Here is a 7,380-nt window from a genome sequence, read left to right as displayed (position 1 = left end):
CCCACTGAGGTGCATATATCCCCCACTCTAGTTACCTATCTGGCTACTTAACAGTGATATGAACCAGTAAGCTCTGATACTGTATCAGACAAACACACTCATTCACACTACACAATGGCAATACACGAATAGCTGGTTAATGGTCAATTTGCCAAAGTTAAGTAAGCCTAATTAAATACAGGGGGGCTTGTTCTTACACAAACATAATCCAGAAACCAATTAAGGCAATTTTAGCTTAATCCTGTGATATAAGCTCTTTAAATACATTACATACACTGATGCAGGGGGCCCACCAAATTTTTTTTTTTAAAAAAAGCTTGTTTTGAATGCTGGAGATGTTTGGTAGTCTAAACCGGCATCCACTATCCTCCCTGAGCTCAGTCCGACTGAATCTCTCTAGAACATTTGTGTATGAATGGGACAAACAAGGTATGGAAAAGCGATTAATAATGCACATTGCACATAAGAGTGTATCCATGGCTACTGAAACATTGCGTTCACATGCATGCTACAGTGAACATTGTTCTGTCAGAAGAGCATGCACCTGTAACAGTCGACTTAAAACAGGTTTCCATGTGAACACAGCCGGTTATCAATCACACATTACTTTTGTGCTCTTTCACTCAGTGCATTGACCTCTGACAGCCCTAGCAAAATCAGAGTAATGTGAAAGTCAACCCATAGCTTACCAGTCAGTACTTGGAATTGTAATCTCATCCTTGATCGTGCATCAGTCCTGCAGTAGTATACAGCAGTACTTGGAACCTGTTCTTTTACAGAGAGGAATCAAGCAAGTACAGGTTGAAATATCTACAAATATATGTGTCTGTAAATGTGTGCTATGTGTTTATGTGTTTGAATTTGTGTCCTAGAGACAAAGAGTGAAGAGTTCATACAGAGGTAAAGGCTTGAGACTTTGACTCCAGTCAGACTTAAGTCACAAAAAGGATGTCTTGAGACTTGGATTCGACTCCCTGTAAGACCCTGTCTAAGCTTGGTTTTAAAATGTGTTTCGGTGATCCCAACACAAGTGGACAGCCGAGACACGTCACCGTTCGTACCTGTGTCTATTATACAGTATGTCTGCAGCTGATCACTTGTGTTTAGATGTCATTACTGCTTACTGCTTACTTTACTTCTGCTAGAAGGTCAAAGGGCCCCATACATAAATATTATGTCCACACTCTCGCCAGTCACGCAACACTTCGTCTAACTCATCTTTAAATAGGCAAGTTACAGAGCACTGGCACGTTGTCACCTTAACAACAACCACGTCCTGCATTTTAAAAACGATTGTAAACAGAGAGAAGTGTTCATACAGAGGTAAAGGCTTGAGACTTTGTCTTAAAGCTTTAGTGCATAACTTTTTAATATTTATGAATGTCTGTTACATTCAAGCCATTGCCAAATGAGTTGCTACAAAGCTAATTAAGACTATCAGCTCTACACAAATCTCTGTGTATTTCTCAGTATGGCTATGTTCAGAAACTGGTGTCGTCCCGCACAGAAACTCATGTGAAGATAATGACCTCTTCTGAAGTTTGAGTCCATCATGTTTTTTTAATCCTCTGTGTTCTCCTTGGCTACTAGCAACTGTGTGGAGGAGGGGTGGGGGCGCGTGCGCGCTCACGTAGGCTTGTATCATGTGGATGGGCCGACAGTTTTGTTGTCATTACTTAGAATTCCTCATGGGGGAGACAGAAACTACACACTATAGCTTTAAAGGCGCTGACACACAGAGCCGATTATCGGCCGTCGGACAGTCTGGCGAGGTCGGTGACTCGAGTCTGTTCGGTGTGTTCCATGCCGTCGTCCGTCGGAGGAGCTGTCGACCTTTATTTTGGCCGACCCGACATGCTCAGTCGGAGACAGGGCAGTCGGGACTCACCCGGAAATGGCGAGCGGATGAGCCTCTCAAAATCTGACGAAAATCTTTTAAACTGACCTTTGTCGATCTGAAATGAAGACAGATTCAGCAACTGCATGGCCTATTTCTTGCTTAAAATGTTTTCAGAAACACGTTTTGGTGAACTATTTTAGTACAATATGAGATCGTATTCCAAACAAGCTGCCATGACAGTCTGGCTGTGAATTTCCGGAGAAATCCGGCTGGAGCTGTCCCCGGAAATGTCCCCGGTTTTCACTGTGACTGATAGACCCGAAATTGGAATGAAAGAAAGAAAACATTGACCAAACGTAGTCGTGCGCACTACACACTCAGGCTCAAGACAGCCAGAGCAAGCGCTGCTCAGAGCTCAGAGATGTAGAATGCCCATATTTTACGATGCTAAAATTGCTGTTTATTTACATGGAGTCCGGTGGGTGTAGCGAATGCAATTTCACGGACATTTTATGTTTAAAAAAAGGATCTTACTCTTTAACAGAAAGGCCGACCTCCTTAGAAATCCTTTACATAATGTTGTCAGACACTTAGAATATTAATCTGAGCCTGTCAGTGGCAAAACAAGCACTTTTATGAACGTAAAAACAAGCTGGACAATTGACGTCCTATTAACTTACATTGTAGCTTGTTTCACCGTTGCCGACTGCAGCGATCTCGTTTAATACTGGACCAATGTCAAAGGAAAATATTTTTTTCAATAGTTTTAATTGTATCCGATACTCAATGAGCTGTTCAAAAAACAAGCCCAGGTGTGAAGCAATAAAGCAAAAGCTGTCAGATAAATGTAGTGCAGTAAACATGACAACATTTCCCTCTGAGGTGTAGTGGAGTACAAGTATGAAGTAGCAGCAGGGGTGATTCTAGGATCAGACCTTTAGGGGGGCTCAGCCCCTAATGAGAATGTGATGCGGATATAGCGCATGCAAAAGTGTTAACCCCCTTGCTGTGACAAATGGTTTGCAAGAAAATTAACATTGAACTTACATGAAATGTTATCATATTTGCATTCTGCACAAATATCTGCACACCCATTACTCTCTGTGAAATATCTCACAAACTCTTCACTCAGCACATGCATCGGTACAACAAGCGGTTCCTGAGTAATCCAGTTTTGAAATTGCAACAAAATTTCTACATGGTCTCCAACTTTATAATTTAATCTCATGTAAACTATTTATGTCAGCACAGATATTTTTTGTAAATTGCTTAGCCAGTGTATCCCACCATAATGGTTATTATATTGCCAGATTCCAGACAATCTCACTTACTTATATATATCCCACTTACAAATATGAATATATATTTCTACTGGTATGCTTCCTAGTGACATTAATGCAAAAATATGAAGAAAAAACTATTCCAGCTGTGTGTGCATGGTTATAATTCGGAAGTGCAAAATAGTTCAGGCTACAGCACAAATATTTCCATCCATAGATAAGAATAATCAAGTCTAACCTCTGAATTTCTTTTCAAAGTGCACCAGATTGATGCATTTAAATGTTAAAATAGAAAGAAAAAAAAAATTACAGGGGAGCATGCCCATGGACCCCCCCTAGGGGGGCTTGTTGGGACACAAGCAGCTCTAGGTCTAGTGACGTCCCTGGGGCAGTGTCCCCGTTTTAAGTTTCCAAAGATAACAACATTACCTGTTTTGGAGGTATTTACGTTTATGAACTGAAAATGTCCCCGGATTTTGTCTCAGAAATCTGGTCACCTTAGTTTTGAGGCATTTTTTGGATCTCGGGGACCCGACTGATCAGTCCGACTGCCTTTTCTGCCGACAGTCGGCCGTTTGGTTGGTTGTATAAGCACCTTAAGTCACAAAAATGAAGTCTTGAGACTTGAACCTGACTCCATGTTAGACATTCAGAGACATGGAAACCCAATTACCCATAAGTCTTGAGACTTGACATGAGACTCAACCAGGACTTGGCCTAAACAACTCCGGTTGCATAACATTAACACACTGTTGCTATGTGATGGTTTTGGCAGGTTGCCAAGGCCTTATTTACTGTAGTGGTGCTGATGAACAGAATCATACAGTAAAGCTCGTCATTTTAAGGGAAGAATGGTGGCAGTGTCCTGGTGAGTTAATCTCTCTCTGTCTTTATAGAGGAAGCAATATGCAAGGCATTATGGGGAATATAAGAAGTACTTGGTAAACTTTATTGATCGTATTAAAGGATGTAGCTATAATAATGCTTTATCTTTACTGTTTACCTCAGCATACCTCTCCACCTACTTTCTCCTCTCTCGTCCTGAGATGCATTCTTACTTTGGATCTGTGGCTATAATGATGTCCTCCTTCCATACTGTTTCTCCCAGTCACGGCTGCTAATACAGCAGAATGTAGGTTAAGTTGCATTAAAGTTTTAGCCACTGTCATGCCCTGTTAGGTAAGACGCAATAGAGAAGGCAAGTTGTGGTCACTGGGAGTTTGTCATGCATCTGTGTGTTCAATTTGGTTTGTTGGCATTGTTAAGTACACAAACATGCCTGGACATGTCTACTGCTTCCTCTGATGTTTGCCATTTTGGGGTTGAGCTAGTTACTTATTATAGAAGCCAGAACACACAGCCTGTGAGGCTGTTAATCCAAATGGTCTGCAGTCCAGTTCAGTTTGGACGTGCACTTGGCGTCCAGTAACAAGGTGTTTTCAGAGAGAGAGTGAAGCCAATTTTCGTTAGTGTCATTCACATGAATTGGACCGCTGGACTGTTTGTGTTTCTTTGCCCCAAGCAGCCAATGTACCAACTGTACAGACATTAGCTGTAAGCTATGTAGCAAAGGATGCACAGCCGTGTCTGTCATGTTGTGTTCAGCTCAGACTCCAGCTTATTTCTGTTATTTACCTCATGTCTCTTTCTTTGAGCTGATGATAGTGTTAGAATAAAAGTTCAGGGATCAACAAATTTATTACATTTACAGTTTTTTACAATCACTTTGCTACTAATTTCAGAACCTTGATGTAATTTTTCAAAACTCTAGACACAAAACTCAAAACGGTCATCACTTGTAACACAGACTGTCCAATGTTCAAAACATTGTGCATTCATATATTTAAATAAATCTTGCACTTGCACAATCATTGGTTCAAAACACTAATTGATTGTTAAATACCATTGAAACGTTACTTTAGATCACCCACACACAAGCTACCGATAGTTTCCCTGTGTCATTGTTTGTACAATCATTAAATATTGTAGTATAAAATAGGTGATACATGTTTCATTATGGTACTACATGTAAATACATCCCTGTAAAAGTACTGCAGTAGTAGAGAGAATACTACAGGCCAATGTGGTACGAATATATATATATATATATATATATATATATATATATATATATATATATACGAGTTGGCAGAATTGGACAAGCAATTCAGAGGGCCTGCATCCATACAGCACGGTGCTTTAGATTACAATCCTTACACAACCCAATATCTATGTGCAAGATAACATTTGAAGAAAACGAAGGGCCCGTTTAAGGAAGGAGGTTTAACAAATTCTGAGTCCAACCCTGAACTCTGAGTTGATTTACCCTGAGATGGGAAACTCTGAGCTTTCGGTTCCAGAACATGTGCAACATAACATTTGAAGAAAATTAGACAACTGAACTAGTTATGATCCACCTTAATCAGGATTCAATTGCTCGCAGCTGTGTGTCGTTAACTGGCTATGTTCTGATTGGTCAGGGCAGGTCACCTGTAGCACTTATAAACCTTTCACAGGATCCCAGTGGCACATGAGCTGTTCATTCAACATGATGGCTGTTTGGTGCATGTCAGGGTGAGCATCAGTTTGTTTGCGATGTTTTGACTGATTCTTTTAAGTAGTTGTACTTATTCTTTGTCTGCTTTTTAATAGGGCTTTGCTCCTTGTTTTGCTGACTGGTTTGAGTTACAGTTACCCTATGAAGCAAGGTAAAGTATCATTACTGTCCACATTTTAGAAGTGTAATTGTTTAAAAGCCTATCCTGATGACCAATCTCTTATTTGGTGCAAACCCTGCTTCTGCTGGCTCTAACTGGATGTTGCCTTCTGGTGGGTTTCTGGGGCTGCCTCTAAAACTGTCTCAAATCCAGCTCAGTCCAGTTTTCAGAATGCACCAGCACCTCCAGGATATGCTCAAGGCTCTTCTGCAGGCCCAGCTCCCCCTGGCTCTAAACAAGGTAACTAATGCTAATGTGACTTAACTAAACTAGCTAAACTTGAGTTGTCAGGGTCTCTAAATGTCTGAAGTGATGTGGGTAGTGAATGCCCATGTTTAGCAAAGGGACCTTGCTGTTAAATTCATTGCCTTGAATTGTACTTGCTAACATCACTTACTTCTGCTCCTAGGGATTTCCTGGGCTGTTGCACCTCCTAGTCCCTTTTCTGCTGGAGCATCCACCGGACGTAGCACTCAGCAGTTTGCCTCCAGTGGATCGGCCCCTCAACCACTTGGCCTTAGCATTGTGAGCCGGCCTGATTCTTCTCTTCCACAGTACCAGGCAGGTGACTGATCCAGGAACAGAAAAGCTTTGAGCATGGCAACTCTGAATCTGAGACCGAAGAGCAAGGTTCCATACCACCACCTCCTTTTGTCTACGCTGCACCACCTCCACAAGGCTTTAATGGCGGACCTATGCCATCACGCCTGGTCCCTTATCCTTATCCTTACCCAAATCCTTACCCTTACTATGACTACATGTTCCTGACTGGCCAGTATCCTCCAGGCACGTATACTTACACCAGCAACAGCTTTGAGCAGGGGAGGGACAGCTGGGGGGACGCTCGCTACACAAGGGACAACTATCCCAGCACTCAGCAGGCCAAGAACATCCCTTATAAACATCGGACTGTCAGGCAGGCGAGTATTGGGAGCGCTAGTCATGGTCAGAGTGGTGCAGCGACTGGACAACAGCAGCTCTACAGTGGAGTTGATGTACAAGGTTCTTACTCGCAGCTGGGCTGACAATGCTGGAGAGAGCCAAGATCATTCATGTAAAAGGTACTGTTCTGTGCTTCAGTTAGCAGGATATTTTCAGAGTTGGATTAACAAGTTTCCTTTCCTGTCTTTCAGGTTGGCTAAAGGGTGACTCTGAAGATTTGTCAATAAAACAAAAGCTTAACTTTTATGTTTGCCCTGGTTTTCAATGTTTACTCCCAAGATGCAATCCTCATGTAGCCAAAGGTCTAACTGGGTGCAGGGTTTGACAGCCATTTACAATCTGGCCATAGAACTACCAAACATCGCCAACAACGGCCTACATTATGCTATGATCCAAATAATTCAGTCTGCTGCTGAACCAGTTCTGTTTCCCAGTTCTGACACCTTGAAGATTGCTGCCACTCTGTCTCTACGGTAAATATGTAAGCTAGTGCCACCATAGCCTAGCATAAATACTGGAAACGTTTACTGAGGTATTTTCTGTTTTGCATAATCCAACCAGCAGAGACTCAGGAAGCGGTTCATTAAAATTGATTACTAGC

At 41.9% G+C, this 7,380-nt stretch overlaps 1 long non-coding RNA gene across 1 annotated transcript; it reads left to right on the top strand.

Moving 5' to 3' along the window:
* Positions 1 to 5,592: 5,592 nt before the first annotated feature.
* On the top strand, positions 5,593 to 7,025 carry LOC116041984. The gene is made up of 5 exons (XR_004895908.1): positions 5,593 to 5,694; positions 5,773 to 5,828; positions 5,991 to 6,077; positions 6,247 to 6,898; positions 6,971 to 7,025. It is a non-coding gene; the product is annotated as an uncharacterized LOC116041984 (long non-coding RNA).
* Positions 7,026 to 7,380: the final 355 nt, after the last annotated feature.

The sequence above is a fragment of the Sander lucioperca genome, chromosome 19 (genome assembly GCF_008315115.2).
Source record: "Sander lucioperca isolate FBNREF2018 chromosome 19, SLUC_FBN_1.2, whole genome shotgun sequence".
Taxonomy (NCBI): domain Eukaryota; kingdom Metazoa; phylum Chordata; class Actinopteri; order Perciformes; family Percidae; genus Sander; species Sander lucioperca.
Note: the sequence above shows the minus strand (reverse complement) of the source record. Positions and strands in the feature narration are given on the sequence as shown.